At 45.3% G+C, this 20,539-nt stretch overlaps 1 protein-coding gene across 1 annotated transcript in view; it reads left to right on the top strand.

The window, feature by feature from the left end:
* Window positions 1–20,539, top strand: part of NUTF2 (nuclear transport factor 2) — a 161,862-nt gene that overhangs the window by 104,120 nt on the left and 37,203 nt on the right. The gene's annotated exons all lie outside the window — the stretch shown is intronic.

Below are 20,539 nucleotides of genomic sequence, written 5' to 3'. Positions count from 1 at the left end.
TGTCTAGACACTGTGGGCTTCAGGGTTATGGACAATGTTGTATCTGTTTGTTTAAAGGATACCCGAAGTGACACGATAAGATAGTCATGTGTATGCACAGTGCCTAGCACACAAATAACTATGCTGTGTTCCTTTTTTTTCTTTCTCTGCCTGAAAGAGTTAAATATCAGGTATGTAAGTGGCTGACTCAGTCCCGACTCAGACAGGAAGTGACTACAGTGTGACCCTCACTGATAAGAAATTCCCCTTTTTTACCTCTTTCTTACAGAAACCATTTTCTGCTAGGAAAGTGTTTTATAGTTGGAATTTCTTATCAGTGAGGGTCACACTGTAGTCACTTCCTGTCTGGGTCAGGACTGAGTCAGCCACTTACATACCTGATATTTAACTCTTTCAGGCAGAGAAAGAAAAAAAGGAACACAGCATAGTTATTTGTGTGCTAGGCACTGTACATACACGTGTCTATCTCCTCATGTCACATGTCATTTCGGGTATCCTTTAACCTATTTCCTAGTCTTGGCCCTTCTGCCCACATATTGCACATTACATGGACAGGGCAAGACTATATAACAGTCAATTAGATGGCTGTGCTGTGGGAGGACGTGGTATAGTGACAGCGTGAGGACATGTCTGAGGCTCTGATCTGCTCTGTCCCCGGAAGAAAGTTTGCGAGGTGTGAGGTGGAAGACTTGATCCGCTTGGTCCAGAGGAAAGTATGTGAATCATTGGAGGCTCTGAGCGGCTGTGTTCCCCGGCAAGTGGTGCGCTGTGCTGAGGATTGCGGTGGAGGTGTGGGCGGAGGAATCCTCCGTGCTACTGTAAGGGGAGTTTGGAGCATGAACAGTGATTATGCTATGAGAAAAAAACAAAGGGAAAGGGGAGCAGCAACCCGCAAGTAGCCGACATCCGGTCATTTATGGAGTGGAGACCAAAGGATTCTGCAGAGAGCGCAGTAGAGATGGTGGAGGAGCCTTGCAAGACACCAGACCAGACACCAGGCTGAAATTATTGCTGAGAATGAGTTTACCTACTCAGGAGCCTGCAAGGAAGAGAAAAACGCTGACCAGAAAGGAATCGGAGGAGGAGGAGGTTTGGCGTGCGTATGTAAGATCTTTGCCGATTTTGGCTGATATGGAAAAATTGGCTGCTCATGTAGAGTGATCTTTTCATAGAAAAATGGCGGATTTAAGATCTGATATTTCATCCATTGGTCAGCGGGTAGAAGAAAGCGAGGAGGTTGAGCAGGTTATTACTAATCTATCTGTGAAAATAAGTTTGCAAGATGAACGTTATGATCTGTTAGTGTCTCAGAGGATTTTGAGATTCTTAATCAAAGGCAAAATATTGGACTGAAGGGTCTCCCTGAATCCATTGATGTGCTGGATTTAAAAAACATGGTCTTAAAGATTTTTAATATTCTCTTGCAAACATATAGACCGATAGAGATTGAAAGCGTGCACAGATCTCTGGGGCCAAAAGGCAGTGATCCTAACAAACCAAGAGATGTGATCTGCAGATTGCTGAGATTTTCGGATAAAGAGGAAATAATGCACAAAGCTAGAGACAAAGGACGGATGTGGACGGTATTGTGATTAACCTGGTACCAGATTTGTCTTGGTGAGCTGTCTTGGCAATTCAGAGCTATTTACAAGTGGGGATTCCCATTTAGTTTAAATGAAAAGTTGAATGGAAGGTCGGCAGCTCTGAGGTCTAAGGATGACTTAAAAAAGTTTTGTGAAACACTGGAAATTCCTCTGGTTGACTTTGAGGATTGGAGATCTGGGAAACCTTCCATCTCCTTTTCGCCGCAGGCTAAGTGGCAGAAGCAAAATGCGCGTTTACGCAAGCCTCCTGAGAAGGGAACACTGAATATTGGGAATTCCTAATATGAATAAATAGTTAGCTGATGGATCAAGAATATTAAGGATTTTTCTGTATTGATGTTTAATTGTCTTGCTGTTTCTCTTTATCTTGATATTATTAGTGAATTGAGAATGTAAAGGTCAGTGATGAGCATATATGATATTGATTTCTGTTTTTTGTTAGGGCATAATAAGATGTGGGGCTGAAAGGTTTTCTTGGCGGCAGTATTTAGCTATTAACATTTTGTGGGAGCGGGGTGGGTGAGGGTTTTTGCTGCCTATGCTATTCAGCAGGCTTCCCAAATAGGGGTGCTCTATGGGTTTTGAGAACAAGAGAGTTTGGGTTTCAAGTTTATTTTTTGGGAGGGTTTTGGTTTTTTTTAACTGGATAAAGGTTCTCAAATGGATGATTGTTTGAGAATCTTGTCCTATAATATTAAGGGTTTATGTTCTCACATTAAGAGGGGTAATTTATGGATGGAGTTACATAGGATTAAGCCACAGGTTTTGTTTTTGCAGTAAAGGCATTTTTTGTTCGGACAAAATGCCAAGCATGCCCTTACATATGTTTGACAATTGATATTTTTCCAACTCTCCAATTAAAAATGCTAAAGGAGTTGCTATTGCAGTTGCTAAGAAATGTCCATTTGTTTGTTTTGGGTTTTTTTTAGAAAAAATTGGATGAATACGGTAGGTTCATTTTTGTTGAGACAAATTATGGGTCAAGTCTATACCTTTTCTAATATTTATGCCCCTAACGGACAGCAGGCAATTTTTTTTAGATCTGCGTTAGAACAATTGGAAGTATTTAAAGAAGGTTGTGTTGTATTTGGAGGGGATTGTAATTGGGTCTCCGATCCTGGAATAGATGTCTCTTCTGGTTCTAGATCATTTTCAGTGGTGGTAAATAAGTCAGTTGGAAAATCTATTAATGGGATGCATCTTGTTGATATATGGAGAATTTTAAACCCATCTTTAAAAATTCCTTCCCGACTCCAGATGGCAATCAGATAAAATCCCTGGATCAACATCATTAGGCATTACCTAGTAATTGTAGCCATGGATGTCTTTCAACGCAAGGAAAGCATCTAAAGCATCTATTTTGTTCTTATTTCTCATGGTGCCAGAAAGAAGAGGAAAAGTCCTTAGACTGTTGAAAGATATAAATGTGTTAGAGTTGATTCATAAGAGTACTTTGGATCGGGAAGTCTTAGCTAAATTGTCTTAGGTCAAGGGTAAGATTTATTGGATGGTAGATTAAGGGAAAAGAATAGGATCTTTTATGCTAAGTGGTTTGAACAGGGTAATAAGTGTGGTAAATGGCTCACTAGAGCCTTAAAAGGACAATGTAGGAGTACTTATATATCCAAAATTAAGGTTTTTTAGAGGTGATTTGAAGTTGCAGGCACATAAGATTGCAAATTTATTCAGGGATTATTATTCCTCTTTATATAATCTTCCGAAGGATAAATCTAAACATTTTGAGTTAGATTTGTGGAAGTATTTGGAAGAGTCAGGTATGCCTAGTTTATCTGAGGATAAAGAGAGGATATGGAGAGGGATATTTCTGAGGAGGAAGTGGGTGCAATGATAAAAGCAATGAAATTGGGTAAATCGCCTGGTCCAGATGGGTTTTCAAAAAATTATTTTTCTATCTTGTGATATTTTGATACCTCCTATGTGCAGATTCTTTAATTTACTTAAAAATGGGAGTGCCTTGCCTAGAAAACCGTTGGCGGCACATATAGCGGTTACAGTGGCTTGCAAAAGTATTCGGCCCCCTTGAAGTTTTCCACATTTTGTCACATTACTGCCACAAACATGAATCAATTGTATTGAAATTCCACGTGAAAGACCAATACAAAGTGGTGTACACATGAGAAGTAGAACGAAAATCATACATGATTCCAAACATTTTTTTACAAATAATTGAAAAGTGGCGTGTGCATAATTATTCAGATCCCTTTAATCTGAGTGCAGTCAGTTGACCATAGACATTGCCTGAGCACTGTTCACGCGATCATTCAGAAATGGAAGGAGTATGGCACAACTGTAAACCTACCAAGACAAGGCCGTCCACCTAAACTCACAGGCCAAACAAGGAGAGCGCTGATCAGAAATGCAGTCAAAAGGCCCATGGTGACTCTGGACGAGCTGCAGAGATCTACAGCTCAGGTGGGGGAATCTGTCTATAGGACAACTATTAGTCATGCACTGCACAAAATTGGCCTTTATGGAAGAATGGCAAGAAGAAAGCCATTGTTAACAGAAAAGCGTAAGAAGTCCCGTTTGCAGTTTAGGGGTATTGGGCGAGAAAACACAGGGGGCCCGGGAGCCCAATCTGGTGCAATACGTTAGTGCGTATGGGAAGGTAAAGTAGAAGCATCAAATTTTATACTCACAAAAGTGGGTTGCTGATTGAGGCAACCACTCGTTCGCGCCTGTGGGGGAAGTACCGTCCCCACTCGGTCTCTGTTCCTGGTCGCTGCTCCAAAAAATAGATCAATCGGAAGGTTCCGATGAAGATCTTCTCCTAAAGGCAAGGGGTTAGGATAGATTTGTGGAAACAATAGGAGGCGCCCAGTGGAACGGCAGTAGTAGGAAATAATATAATCACTCTATATGGTAGGTATGACATTCAGTATATTTAAAATATGGTGTGATCCTACCTTATAGATGTCCCCTTTCGGGAAATATACCAATTGGAGTTTTTTTGGTTTTGAATATCGTTTTTATTTTGCACAAAGACAACGCGTTTCACGGTTAGAACCACTTCCTCAGGTCAATAATAGTGCCTCAATAGAATAGCTTCCTAGTATCCGGGCGCCGTTTGCAGTTTGCCACAAGCCATGTGGGGGACATAGCAAATATGTGGAAGAAGGTGCTCTGGTCAGATGAGACCAAAACAGAAATTTTTGGCCAAAATGCAAAACGCAATGTGTTGAGGAAAACTAACACTGCACATCACTCTGAACACACCATCACTACTGTCAAATATGGTGGTGGCAGCATCATGCTCTGGGGGTGCTTCTCTTCAGCAGGGACAGGGAAGCTGGTCAGAGTTGATGGGAAGATGGATGGAGCCAAATACAGGGCAATCTTGGAAGAAAACCTCTTGTAGTCTGCAAAAGACTTGAGACTGGGGCGGAGGTTCACCTTCCAGCAGGACAACAACCCTAAACATAAAGCCAGGTCAACAATGGAATGGTTTAAAACAAAACATATTCATGTGTTAGAATGGCCCAGTCAAAGTCCAGATCTAAATCCAATCGAGAATCTGTGGCAAGATCTGAAAACTGCTGTTCACAAACGCTGTCCTTCTAATTTGACTGAGCTGGAGCTGTTTTGCAAAGCAGAATGGGCAAGGATTTCAGTCTCTAGATGCGCAAAGCTGGTAGAGACACACCCTAGAAGACTGGCAGCTGTAATTGCAGCAAAAGGTGGTTCTACAAAGTATTGACTCAGGGGGCTGAATAATTACGCACACCCCACTTTGCAGTTATTTATTTGTAAAAAATGTTTGGGTATGATTTTCGTTCCACTTCTCACATGTACACCACGTTGTATTGGTCTTTCACGTGGAATTTCAATACAATTGATTCATGTTTGTGGCAGTAATTTGACAAAATGTGGAAAACTTCAAGGGGGCCGAATAATTTTGCAAGCCACTGTGTATATATAAAGGAGGGAAAGATCCTGCTTTGTGTCAGTTATAGGCCTATTTCATTACTGAATTTGGATATAAAGGGATTTGCTAAAATTTTGATGGAGACAATCAAACCTTGGCTTAGTTCAATAATTAAATTTGATCAGGTGGGTTTTGTTCCAGGACTTGAGGGGAGGACGTATCTAGAGCAATGACCTTGTTTAAATGGTCCTATTATTTGAAATCTTTGGCTATGTTCCATAAGGAATTTGGGCAATTTGTATTTGATTTTTGGAGATATAAGCAGTTTGAATATTTTGTTGCAGAGAAGAGAACTTTCTGTAGTAATGTGGGATTATGTGAATTTCAAAAACTTTTCATGTTGGAGGCTTCTCACTCGCCTCTGATATCTTTACTGTATAAAAAATAATTTTGAATAATATTGGGGATTTTCCAGAGTATCTTAATAGATGGCATCACTTTTAGTGAAAAGCAAAAAAGGAAAGTTTGTGTATTTGCACATGCCACATCTGTAATTTCTAAGATTAACCACTTGAGGACCGCGGGCTTTACCCCCCTTAAGGACCAGGCACTTTTTTTCCATTCAGACCACTGCAGCTTTCACGGTTTATTGCTTGCTCATACAACCTACTACCTAAATGAATTTTGGCTCCTTTTCTTGTCACTAATAAAGCTTTCTTTTGGTGCTATTTGATTGCTGCTGCGATTTTTACTTTTTATTATATTCATCAAAAAAGACATGCATTTTGGCAAAAAAATGATTTTTTTTAACTTTCTGTGCTGACATTTTTCAAATAAAGTAAAATTTCTGTATACATGCAGCATGAAAAATGTGGACAAACATGTTTTTGATTAAAAAAAAAACCCATTCAGCCTATATTTATTGGTTTGGGTAAAAGTTATAGCGTTTACAATCTATGGTGCAAAAAGTGAATTTTCCCATTTTCCAGCATCTCTGACTTTCCTGACCACCTGACATGTTTCATGAGGGGCTAGAATTCCAGGATAGTATAAATACCCCCGAAATGACCCCATTTTGGAAAAAAGACATCCCAAAGTATTCACTGAGAGGCATAGTGAGTTCATAGAAGATATTATTTTTTGTCACAAGTAAGCGGAAAATGACACTTTGTGTCAAAAAAAAAAAAAAGTTTCCATTTCTTCTAACTTGCGACAAAAAAAAATGAAATCTGCCACGGACTCACCATGCCCCTCTCTAAATACCTTGAAGTGTCTACTTTCCAAAATGGGGTCATTTGTGGGGTGTGTTTACTGTCCTGACATTTTGGGGGGTGCTAAATTGTAAGCACCCCTGTAAAGCCTAAAGGTGCTCATTGGACTTTGAACCCCTTAGCGCAGTTAGGCTGCAAAAAAGTGCCACACGTGGTATTGCCGTACTCAGGAGAAGTAGTATAATGTGTTTTGGGGTGTATTTTTACACATACCCATGCTGGGTGGGAGAAATATCTCTGTAAATGACAATTGTTTGATTTTTTTTTTTTACACACAATTGTCCATTTACAGAGAGATTTCTCCCACTCAGCGTGGGTATGTGTAAAAATACACCCCAAAACACATTATACTACTTCTAAATACGGCGATACCACGTGTGGCACTTTTTTGCACCCTAACTGCGCTAAGGGGCCCAAAGTCCAATGAGTACCTTTAGGATTTCACAGGTCATTTTTGTTTCAAGACCACTCCTCACGGTTTAGGGCCCCTAAAATGCCAGGGCAGTATAGGAACCCCACTAATGACCCCATTTTAGAAAGAAGACACCCCAAGGTATTCCGTTAGGAGTATGGTGAGTTCATAGAAGATTTTATTTTTTGTCACAAGTTAGCGGAAATTGATTTTAATTGTTTTTTTTCACAAAGTGTCATTTTCCGCTAACTTGTGACAAAAAATAAAATCTTCTATGAACTCACCATACTCCTAACGGAATACCTTTGGGTGTCTTCTTTCTAGAATGGGGTCATTTGTGGGGTTCCTATACTGCCCTGGCATTTTAGGGTCCCTAAACCGTGAGGAGTAGTCTTGAAACCAAATGTCGCAAAATGACCTGTGAAATCCTAAAGGTACTCATTGGACTTTGGGCCCCTTAGCGTACTTAGGGTGTAAAAAAGTGCCACACATGTGGTACCGCCGTACTCGGGAGAAGTAGTATAATGTGTTTTGGGGTGTATTTTTACACATACCCATGCTGGGTGGGAGAAATATCTCTGTAAATGACAATTGTTTGATTTTGTTTTTACACACAATTGTCCATTTACAGAGATTTCTCCCACCCAGCATGGATATGTGTAAAAATACACCCGAAAACACATTATACTACTTCTCCTGAGTACGACGGTACCACGTGTGACACTTTTTTGCAGCCTAGGTGCGCTAAGGGGCCCAACGTCCTATTCACAGGTCATTTTGAGGCATTTGTTTTCTAGACTACTTCTCACGGTTTAGGGCCCCTAAAATGCCAGGGCAGAATAGGAACCCCACAAGTGACCCCATTTTAGAAAGAAGACACCCCAAGGTATTCCGTTAGGTATATGGCGAGTTCATAGAAGATTTTATTTTTTGTCACAAGTTAGTGAAAAATGACACTTTGTGAAAAAAAAAAAACAATAAAAACCAATTTCCGCTAACTTTTGACAAAAAATAAAATCTTCTATGAACTCGTCATACACCTAACAGAATACCTTGGGGTGTCTTTTTTCTAAAATGGGGTCACTTGTGGGGTTCCTATACCGCCCTGGCATTTTACGGGACCAAAACCGTGAGTAGTCTGGAAATCAAATGTCTCAAAATGACTGTTCAGGGGTATAAGCATCTGCAAATTTTGATGACAGGTGGTCTATGAGGGAGTGAATTTTGTGGAACCGGTCATAAGCAGGGTGGCCTTTTAGATGACAGGTTGTATTGGGCCTGATCTGATGGATAGGAGTGCTAGAGGGGTGACAGGAGGTGATTGATGGGTGTCTCAAGGCGTGATTAGAGGGGGGAATAGATGCAATCAATGCACTGGCGAGGTGATCAGAGCAGGGGTCTGAGGGCGTTCTGAGGGTGTGGGCCGGTGATTGAGTGCCCTAGGGGCAGATAGGGGTCTAATCTGATGGGTAGCAGTGACAGGGGGTGATTGATGGGTAATTAGTGGGTGTTTAGGGCAGAGAACAGATGTAAACACTGCACTTGGGACTCCTCTGACGTCGGATCTGCGGGCGATCTATTGGTGTGGGTGTGTGATCAGATTGCCCGCAAGGGGCAGGTTAGGGGCTGATTGTTGGGTGGCAGTGACAGGGGGTGATTGATAGTTGGCAGTGACGGGGGGTGATTGATGGGTGATTGACAGGTGATCAGTGGGTTATTACAGGGAAGAACAGATGTAAATATTGCACTGGCGAATTGATAAGGGGGGGGGTCTGAGGGCAATCTGAGCGTGTAGGCGGGTTATTGGGTGCCCGCAAGGGGCAGATTAGGGTCTGATCTGATGGGTAACAGTGACAGGTGGTGATAGGGGGTGATTGATGGGTTATTAGTGGGTGTTTAGGGTAGAGAACAGATGTAAACACTGCACTTGGGAGGTGATCGGACGTTGGATCTGCGGGCGATCTATTGGTGTGGGTGGGTGATCAGATTGCCCGCAAGGGGCAGGTTAGGGGCTGATTGATGGGTGGCAGTGACAGGGGGTGATTGACAGGTGATTGACAGGTGATCAGGGGGATAGATGCATACAGTACACGGGGGGGGGGGGGTCTGGGGAGAATCTGAGGGTTGGGGGGGGGGGGGTGATCAGGAGGGGGCAGGGGAGGGGGGATAAAAAAAAATAGCGTTGACATATAGTGACAGGGAGTGATTGATGGGTGATTAGGGGGGTGATTGGGTGCAAACAGTAGTCTGGAGGGGGGGGGGGTCTGAGGGGTGCTGTGGGCGATCAGGGGGCAGGGGGGGGGGAAATCAGTGTGCTTGGGTGCAGACTAGGGTGGCTGCAGCCTGCCCTGGTGGTCCCTCGGACACTGGGACCACCAGGGCAGGAGGCAGCCTGTATAATACACTTTGTATGCATTACAAAGTGTATTGTACACTTTGTATGCGGCGATCCGGGTGCTAGTAACCCGCCGGCGCTTCCGAACGGCCGGCGGGTTACAGCGCAAGGGGGGCGGAGCCAGTTCCCGGCGGAGGATCGCGTCACGGATGACGCGATCGCTCCGCCCATGCCCCTACAAGGACCGCCGCCTCTGTGCATGCGGCGGTCCTTGCGGGATCCACTTTCCGGCCGCCCCTGTGCAGTGGGCGGTCGGTAAGTGGTTAAGGAGGTTAATGTTAAATTAAGTAGGTGGTATAGAATAACAGCTAAATTGGCTTCCATGTATCCTGATGTAAATGATACATTATTGCACTTGGTATGGGAGTGCCCTATAATTTCAAGCTTTTTTGATAAGGTATTAAAGTACATTAATAAGATTATGGATTCTAATGTTAATTGGGAACAGTCGATGGTGTTATTGCATGATACGGTGAATTCTATTCATAGTTACAAGAAATCGATTGTTCCCCAATTATTAATAGCTGCAAATGGCATGATCCCAGTTAAGTGGAGATGTCAAGACCCTCCATCCCTTAGAGATTGGGTGGGTAAAGTTAATTGATTAAAGGATGCTGAAAACCAGATAGCTCTTCAGAAGGATAGACTGGAGATATTTAATGAGAAATGAGAGAAATGGTTTGAGTTTCAGAATTCATCTGATTATGCAGTTGTGATGAGGATGCAGGGGAGTGGTTGCCAAGAGATGAAATATGAATTATTTTTGGGGATCATGATTAATGTAATTGGTGGGTCAGGATAATTTGTCTTGATAATTTCTTTGTTTGAGATTTTTGGATGCATTTGCCTGGGGGGATGTGGGGGATAGAGACATGGGAGGGAATCTTTATTTTGTATTTGTCTGTTTCTTTTTGTCTTTTCCTTCTCCCTCTACATCCTCTTTTTCTTTGTCCTCGAGTGGGCGTTTGTTTGGTTGTTTCACTAGTTGGGGTGTATGTGATGGCTGGAGGATCGTGCGTGTGGCTATTGGACTGGGTAACTGCGTGGAGAGAAGGTTCTGGGACACTGGAAGGAAGGTCTAAAAAAGACAATGGGAGCGAGTTGCTGTCCTGATCTCTTTTTTTCTAAGTCTGAGGGTTTGGTAGGTTGGAAAAACTTTCCAATGGTCATTTGTTGTGGAATTGTTTTTTCATTATTATTCTTAGTGTTTCTGGAAATGTTCGGGGGGGGGGGGGGGGTAGTTGCAGTGGCTATGGGGGGATGTTAAATATTGTGTGGGGGAAAAGGGGGGGCTGGAGTGTGTAGTATAGGTACTTATTTGTGAGAGTGGGGAGTTGGTAACAGAAACTGGAGAAATGGGAGGAGGGGGGGGGGGTTGCCATCCAGTTTGTCTCCATTGGTGTTATTGTTGTTGGTGTTGGTGTTACGTCGAACAAGAAAGTCGGGAGGGTTGAGCTAAGAGAATTGGAAATTTGGGGTGATTGAATTGGAACTACTTTTCTTCTTGTTGTCCCTACCAACCTCAGTAGGCGGGCTATTGGTGGATGGATTTGTGGTCTTGGTGGTGGGGGGTTTGATGTGAGGAGCTCTGCGCGGTGGGAGGTGTGTTGGACAGGGTGGTTTTGGATAGGTGTTGGTTGATTTGGGGTAGTCAACCTGTGTTCTGGTGGTGGTAATAATGTGCGGGGATTGGTGTTAGTGGGGGCTGTGGGAAATTTTGGTGGCAGTATATTGGGGTGAGTGAATATGAGCGGGGGGGTGGAAATGGGGCATAAGTGAAGGTGGGGGATTGGTAGGTGCTGCTGGTGGTGGGGGGCCGGCTGGTAGGGGGCGCGGTTTGCGTTCCCTCTCTCTATGTTCAGCATAGACCAGCCGGTCCCTGTTGAGTTTTTAAGTTTTGATTCTGTGGTGTCCAGTTCGAAACGTTTGACTCTGCTGGTGAGATTGGATACTAATGGAAAATATTGTGGAAGGTCGGAATGTTTTGCTATAAACACTCTACATTCAATGATGGTAGGTTGTAATTCTATTATTAAAGATTTACGTTTTTTTATGGTTCTCTACATCATACCCTGGGAACAAGATTCTAAGTAATCATACCAGTCATGCCGCCCGGAGAGATCTTTTCATTTATCTTTTCATTTATATGTTTCTTGCATAGCGATATCCGCTAAATGAAAGAATTCATCCTTCAGGGCTGTCTCCAGTCTCTGAAAGGTGGGCTTGAGGTCAATGTGAATAAAGGCATTAACATTATCAAATGTCGTCGGTTTAACCGTGGCTGTCTCTTGGGTGTTTGGAGGGGCCGTCTTGAAACGTGCCAGCAGGCTTTCTGTGGGCTGTATGTTACTCTATGAGATCCATGCTGTGTTCGGGCTGCAATCAGTGGGATGCCGATTCGTCAGACGAAATGGCCGGAGAATCTCCGCAATGTAACGATAAAGAAAAGTGGGGACACCGAGAGCCCAATATAGTGTAGATTAGACTTCCTCACTCAGGATTAAAATTCGCTCTGTAGATCAGGAAAAAAGATGGGGATCGACCCCTCCACCAGGGGTGGATATTGGTAATATAAGAGTGAACAGAGGCGCCAGCAGGATAAAAGGTACTAAAAAGGTTAAAACTCCTCAGGAGGTAGTGGTGGACTCGCCTCCCCGAAGTAGACAAGATACTGTCAGCTTTTATACAACAGGTTTATTTATATACTCCAAACAAACAATGCAATGCGTTTCACGGGCATATTCCCACTTCCTCAGGCAATAAACAGATAGGAGTACACTGAAAAAGACAGACACAAAAAATCGTGTCCTTAGACCAATATATATGTGATGTAGAATGTGAGATGTTTTGTGCATAAATAGTTTCAGTGACAAAGGAATTTAGTGTGTAATGGAAAAATGGGATTGATGGTGAGGGGGCTGGGGGAGGAGATAAGGTAGAGGTAAGGTGGTAAGGTTGGACCAGCTTGGGCATAACAAGGGGTGTTGTGCATAGAGGAAAAAGAACACAGCATTCCAAGAAAAACACCTGCTACCTACAGTTAAATATGGTGGTGGTTCCATTATGCTGTGGGGCTGTGTGGCCAGTGCAGGGACTGGGAATCTTGTCAAAGTTGGACGACGCATGGATTCCATTCAGTATCATCAGATTCTGGAGACCAATGTCCAGAAATCAGTGACAAAGCTGAAGCTGCGCCGGGGCTGGATCTTTCAACAAGACAGCCACCCTAAACACTGCTCAAAATCCACTAAGGCATTCATGCAGAGGAACAAGTACAACGTTCTGGATCTCAGTCCGCAAACCTGAATAGAATTGAAAATCTGTGGTGAGAGTTAGAGAGCTGGCCATACTCAGAAGCCATCAAACCTGAATGAACTAGAGATGTTTTGTAAAGAGTTATGGTCCAAAATACCTTTATCCAGAATCCAGACTCTCATTGGAACCTACAGGAAGTGTTTAGAGGCTGTAATTTCTGCAAAAGGAGGATCTACTAAATATTGATTTAATTTCTTTTTTGTGGTGCCCAAATGTATGCACCTGCCTAATTTTGTTTAAACAATTATTGCACACTTCCTGTAAATCCAGTAAACTTCATTTCACGTCTCAAATATCACTGTGTCCCCTATATGATATATTTAACTGACATTTTTTATTGTAACAACCAATGATTTGTACAGGAAAATCATGACTATTAACAAGGTTGCCCAAATGTTCACATCCCACTGTATCTCATGATGAGAGAGTCAAGCTCAATCATAAAACTACTATAAAGGTGCACGAGATTGGTATGTGGCTCCTCAAAGCTCCGCTACAGCAGAGCCTCAGCTAAAAGTGTCCTTCAGAACAGCAGGCCGCGGTTCCGGAAAACGGACATGAGCTAGCAAAGTCATGTCTCGTCATGGCTAATTAAAGCCACCACATGGCCAACAAAGCTCGCTATGTAGCGTAAACACTGAGAATCTACTAGGCAGGGTCCCCCAAGGCACATCTCGAGTGATCATAAGATGCAGTAGGTCTATATAACATGAACTGTTATAGTCTCTAAACACCAAAAAGGGGAGAACTAAAACATCAAGCAACATCCCATCAAATATAACCCAACAATAAGTGCAAAAACTGGACATCCCCTGTACCCTCAATGAATACCCAAAGACTGTAATTTCTTATGATTAATAAGTAATATAAATGGGAAAGCTTTCAAATACTTATCTGACAAATCTGACCAAACCAGTTCCCTCTAACCCTGATAGTGGAGTATCCAATCCACCCTACGCCCTTCCACTTAAAAGAAAAGTCCTCGCCCTACCACCCTTTCAATAGAACTAAGGCTAATTTTTAACTAATGTAAAGACCCCAAATATGAAGAATCATTAAACATTACCCAATATGGCAAATAAAACTTATTTACACAGTAATAATAGTAGCATTCACTTTCAACGTCTCTTCAGGAAACAGTATAGCATTATATAAACATAATGGAAAGAAAAGCATGCATTACAGTAGATAGACGTATTCAGCTTCAAGAAACTGAGGGAGAAAGATTGTTAGCATCCTAATTATAGCACTATTAGAATTGTACGCATCTGAAGTTACAGCTAAGAAGCAGTTACTATTGTAGGCGAGGTAAAAGTTATTCTCGCTCATGCTTCCAGCCAGAGTCAGGTGGTTAAAAAAGGAATAAGTAAAAATCACAGTAGTTGAAGGACTTACATAGTTTCGGAGAGGGATAATTTTGTAGTGGAAACAAGTTCTCAAAATCTGTTGTCCACCATGAAAGCAGAGTGAGAGTCCACAGGAGGATAAAGTATATCTTGTGTATAGGGGGATGCAAAGGACGAGGGGTTGATATCTGAGAGAGTGTGGGCAGTTCGTTAATAGAACTAAAGTCTTTTTAGAGTCAGAGAGCAAATCCGGCACCATTTGAGCAAAGGCCTCCAAAAAACAAGAGAGGAGAGTAAGACGAACAGTACTTATGCAGTCGCATCTGTAGCAGTTAGTGCGCTTCATGGTCGGTGAACTTGTTGGGGAGATGCAAAGTCCACGCTGTCGGGGTCCCAATCGGGTACAGCAATAGGTTGAATCCCTAAGGTGTTAAAGAAATCTGGTAGATCTCTGGGATACTTAAGTGCGTATGATTTTTTTTTTCCCAGACGCACATGGAGTTGAAAGGGGAAACCCCAGTTATAGGTTGCCCCAACTTGTAATGTAGATAGTATAGGCTTCAATGCACGTCTCTGTTCCAGTGTAGAAGGAGCAAGATCTCGAAATAAAGAAAGTGGCGCCATCGAAGTCCATAGGGCCTGCGGAATGTGCTGCTGCCATGATGCGCTCTTTCGTCTGGAAATCATGGATTCTGCATATTATATCACGCGGGGCTCCGAATTCCTTGGCATTGGGCACAGTGCACGGTGCGCCTGATCCATCTTTATGTGCATTTCCACTGGTCTATCTAGGAGGGCATTGAAAATGGCATGTAGGGATGGTTGCAAATCTTTCCACCCTTGTGACCTCTGGAAATCCGTGGAACCGTATATTATTATGGCGGCTGCGGTTCTGGAGATCTTAGAGCTGCAACCTCATATCGCTCTGGAGCTGTCTGGTGCTCACTGTTTTTTATTCTAAGCTTGCTACCTCCAATTGCAGGGTGGCTACATCAGTCTCTAGGCCCGAAACCCGCTGCACCACCGAGGTGATGTCTGTGTGTAGCGAGGCGATCTCTGCTTGTTGTGGAGCAAACTATATGCTCCGTCTGCTGCTGCATATCTTCTTTAGTGGGCATACCTATAAGGTAAGCCCAAAAGTCCTCCAGTGCGCGGTTTACTTACAAAGAGCCAGGAGAACTAGCTGAGCTAGCAGGAGAAGTGCCAGAGACAGGCATGTCGGCCAACTTGGAAGCTGTTCTCCTCGTTGTTCTCGGGGTGAAGAAGTGTTCCAGCGAGTTTCAGGGTACTTTGTTGTTCTTCTTTTTAGAGGCTTTACGACCACTCTTACTTGCCATGCCACCCCAGGGCATCAGAGAAGGAGAAATATTGAGCTTATAATCCAGGTTTAGCTGTCATCTGGCCGGGAGCTCAGGAGAAGCACAACCTTACTCGGCCATGTCACACCCCACCCCCTATACTCTTTATTTTATTATTTTTTTATATGGTGTTTAGAACCAACCACTGAGGATTGCATAGACTTACATAAATGTGGATACATTTAGGAGATCTCTATGTAATTCCATCTAGTGCACATTGATTTTGAGTTTTTTTCTGGTTTAGGTTGATTTAGGTTGCTGTGGAGATTTTTTGTTTTGTTTTATGCCACAGCGGTTAAGACATTAACTTCATAAATAATTAAAATGCTTACTGTGGAGGTAGTGGTGGACTTACCTTTACATTAAGTAGACACAAGATCTGTTGTTAATCAGTCAACAATAGAATTTATTTGAAAACTGCACAATGCAACGCGTTTCGTAGGTGCAATCCTGCTTCATCAGGCAATAACGGAGCAGTAAAAAACATTGTACATTAAAAGAGGCTTGGGTAGAAACATGGATCTTAAGGTGCCCATTAACGGTACAATGTTTCCTTCAGATTCGATCTCTTGCCGCAATTTTTATGGTCGAATTATATAAAAAAACTGCACCTTGTTTGTGGCGCAAATTTATGTAAAACAATTCTTTGGTTGATTGTAAAAGGAAAAAATATTGATCCGAAAGTTGGATTTTATGATTTGAATCAGAATTTATTGAATAAACCTATTACCCGATCTCTTTTGGAGGTCAGGGGAGTTAGCTTGGGAAGGTACCTGAATGCCGTTTATCTGGACAGAAGTCTGTCCTTGGATTCTTTGATTACTTAAAATGAACCCGGGATGGTGCTGTGGTGCTATGCACTGGTGCTGCCTGCTACACCACCTACCTGTGCCCCAGACTGTGCTGTGCTGCCTGCGCTACCACCTACCCGTGCCCTATACCACCCACCTGGGCCCTACACTGTGCAGCCAGCCTGCCTCACTCCACCACCGGGCCTTACATCTCCCACTGAGGCACCGGCACCTGCACCATGTGTACGGAACGGCCACAAAATATTGCCACCATATCTAGAGAGGTCCTCCTCATATGGGAACCCCTGGTCAGCCCCAAGCCTGCATGGTGCTCCGCACTGTGGGATGCTGTCACCTCCCACGCCAAATTCCTCATCTCCAAGCGAGCACTGAACAAACGCCGCTGCCACAGAGGGAGGAGGGCGGGGGCCCAGGCCCGACTCAAAAGAAAAGGCCTGCGCACTCCAGTCCCTGCCATCCTATTAGCCAACGTCTGCTCACTCCCCAACAAACTGGACGAGCTGCTCCTCCTACTAGGCAGCAAACCCCAGATCGGCAGAAACACCCCTGTTCTCTGTTTTACTGAGACCTGGCTGAGTGACAGCACCCCCGATAACTCCCTACACGTACCGGGCTACAACCTCCTCAGAGCAGACCGTGACGTAGCCCTCTCTGGGAAAACGAGAGGGGGAGGCATCTGTTTTTACATCAACACCTCCTGGTGCTCCAACATCACCACTCTAAACAAAACCTGCACCCCTGATGTCGAGTTTCTAGCCATAAACTGCAGGCCTAAATACTCCCCCAGGGAGTTCTCTTCCCTTGTCCTCGTCGGAGTCTACATCCCTCCCGACGCATGCCCCAGGACTGCCTTGCAAACCCTCAGGGACTGTATCTCGGGATGGGAAACTGCCCACCCGGAGGCCCTGTCCATCATCCTGGGCGACTTTAACAAGGCGAACCTGCGACATGAGATGCCCCGTTACAAGCAGCACATAACCTGCCCTACCAGAAACTGTAACACCCTGGACCACTGCTACACGGTCCACAAGAACGCTTACAAGGCCTCCCAGGGTGCCCCCCTGGGAAACTCCGACCACAACACAATCCACCTGATTCCCACTTACAGGAGGCTCCTGGAGACCTCAAAGCCCATCACCAAAACCATCAAAAAGTGGACAGCCGAGGCAAAAATGGAGCTACAAGCTTGCTTTGACACCACCGACTGGTCGATCCTTGAGGCATCCTCCCTTGATGAATGGGCCGAAAACGTCACCTCCTACATCAGCTTCTGCGAGGAAGCGTGCATCCCATCAAAGACTTTCAGGGTTTTCCCCAACAACAAGCCCTGGTTCAATGACAGGCTCCGCCGGCTTCGGAAACGCAAGGAGGAAGCGCACAGGTCTGGCTCACCCGAGGAGTACAGGGAGGCAAGGTACACCCTGAAAAGAGAGCTTCGAGCAGCAAAGAGGGCTTACTCCGAGAAGCTGGGGCTCTGCCTCCAGTCTAACAACACACGGGAGGTCTGGAAGGGCCTGAGGGCGGCCACAAACTTCAAACCCGCTCCTCAACCGGTGACCCCGAGTCTTCGACTGGCCGAGGAGCTCAATGAGTTCTACTGCAGGTTTGAGCGACAACCCATCCAGTGCGCAGACCGTTCAGCCACGGCCATGGGGACCCCCTCCGCGGGTGAATCCTGCACCCTGGCTCCTGCCGCCGTCCATGAAACTGAGGTACTCCGGCTCCTCCGCAAGCTGAATCCCAAGAAGTCTACTGGCCCCGACGGAGTGTCGTCGATCTGCCTGAGAACCTGTGCCGATCAGTTAGCCCCGGTGCTCTCCTCCGTATTCAAGCGGTCACTATCGGATGGCATAGTCCCCTCCTGTTTTAAACGGTCTACAATTGTACCAGTTCCCAAAAAACCAGGCAGCACTGAGCACAACAACTTCCGACCGGTGGCCCTAACCTCTAACATCATGAAGCTACTGGAGAGATTGGTCCTTGCCCACCTGAAAAAGTTCACGGATGCCCACCTTGACCCACTCCAATTTGCTTATAGGGCAAACAGATCCGTAGAGGACGCGATCAATGCCAGCTTGGCATACGTCATGGAGCACCTAGACAACCCTGCCTCCTACGCTAGGCTACTGTTCCTGGACTTTAGCTCAGCGTTCAACACGATCTGCCCAGATAACCTGCTCATAAATCTGACGCAGCTCGGGGTGGAACCCACCCTCCGGGCATGGATCAAGCACTTCCTGACGAACAGAACGCAACAGGTGAGGCTGGGAAACTGCTACTCCAGCGTAAGAACCACAAATACGGGGGCTCCACAAGGCTGTGTTCTGTCTCCACTACTGTTCTCCCTCTATACCAACAATTGCATCTCATCCGCCGACTCGGTGAAGGTCATCAAATTTGCAGATGACACCACTATCATTGGCCTAATCGGCAGCAACGGGGAGCACGAATACCGCAGTGAGGTCGAGAGCATCTGCAACTGGTGCGGAGACAACAACCTTGTACTCAACACAGCAAAGACGGTTGAACTAGTCGTAGACTTCAGGAAGAACCCTCCCCCCCTCCCACCTGTCCTCATTGGGGGAACTGAAGTCTCGAGGGTGTCATCGGTACGGTTCCTCGGCACGACTCTCACGAATGACCTGAAATGGGGGCAAAACACCATCAATGTTCAGAAGAAGTCGCAGCAGAGGTTATTCTTCCTGCGCCAACTGAAGCGCTTTGGCATGCCCCGGAAACTGCTCACAAGCTTCTACACTGCCACCATAGAATCCATCCTCTGTTCCTCAGTCATTGTCTGGTACTCGGGCGCAACGGCCAGGGACAAGCACAAACTGCAGAGAGTCATAACGGACGCAGAGAGGATCATCGGATCTCCTCTTCCACCTCTTGATCTCCTCCACTCCACCAGGATGATGAAGAGAGCCACCAGGATCTCCCGAGACCCCTCCCACCCAGGCAGTCGCTACTTCGAGCTCCTCCCGCTGGGCCGCCGCTACAGGTCACTATCATCCAAGACCGCCAGGCGGGAAAACTCCTTCTTCCCCCAAGCGGTTCGGCTGCTTAACTCCAATCTTCCCCCGTCAAGGCCCGCCCACTAGCTTGCCCTGGCGGGGTCGGTCAGCCAGCTCCTGCCCGTCTGCCTGCCTGGTCCCCACTGCCCACGTCTGTGGCTTTATCATCACCACTGCATCATCACTACCCATCCACTATTGTACTAACTGTTGCCCCGGGACTGCTTCATGCGAAGGACATATCCATATCTAACTGTTGCCTTGGGACTGTTTCACGTGTAGGCCATATCTAACTGTTGCCTCGGGACTGTTTCACGTGTAGGCCATATCCATATCAAACTGTTGCCTCGGGACTGTTTCACGTGTAGGCCATATCGAACTGTTGCCTCGGTCTGCTTCACGTGAAGGCCATACCCATATCTAACTGCCTCGGGACTGTTTCACGTGTAGGCCATATCCATATCTCTACTGCATTTCTTCACCTGTATCATTGTTTGTTGTATGTGTTGTGCATCTGTCCTTTTATACCATGTTATACTATGTCTATGCCATGTGTACCACAATCAATTCCGAGTATAGCTCTGCTGTACTTGGCGAAATAAAGTGATTCTGATTCTATCCCTGACTTATACTTACCTGGGCTTCCTCCAGCCCCATGATCAGCACTGAGTCCCTCACCATCCTCCTAGACCCCTCTGTTCAGCTACAACTCCCAGTAATCCGGGCAGTAGTATTGCGCAGACGCAGAGCGCTCCAGGGGCAAGAGTGCGGTGGGGGCACGCAGCTGCGTATGCGCAGAAGACCTTGAGTGGTGGCGACTGACCGGATTACTGCCAGTCGTACCGGCAGAACGTAGGGGCTGAAGAGGACGGCGAGGGAAGCCACTGTGCTCATGGAGCTGGAGGAAGCCCCAGGTAAGTATAAATGATTGTGTACCATCTCTGGTACACTTTAACCATTTATGCCGTGCGGACGTGAGCTTCACATCCGCAGCGGCGGCTGCTAGAGCCGCTGGGATGCGCTAGTCACGTCCCTGCAGTTTGGGAGGTTTGCAGGCGACCATGCGGGCTGCTGCTAGCAGGGGGGATTGGCTGCAGGGGACAATCCCCTGTGCCAATCCAAGCAT

Source organism: Hyperolius riggenbachi, chromosome 11 (assembly GCF_040937935.1).
Source record: "Hyperolius riggenbachi isolate aHypRig1 chromosome 11, aHypRig1.pri, whole genome shotgun sequence".
Taxonomy (NCBI): domain Eukaryota; kingdom Metazoa; phylum Chordata; class Amphibia; order Anura; family Hyperoliidae; genus Hyperolius; species Hyperolius riggenbachi.
This window is presented reverse-complemented; position numbering and strand designations above follow the sequence as displayed.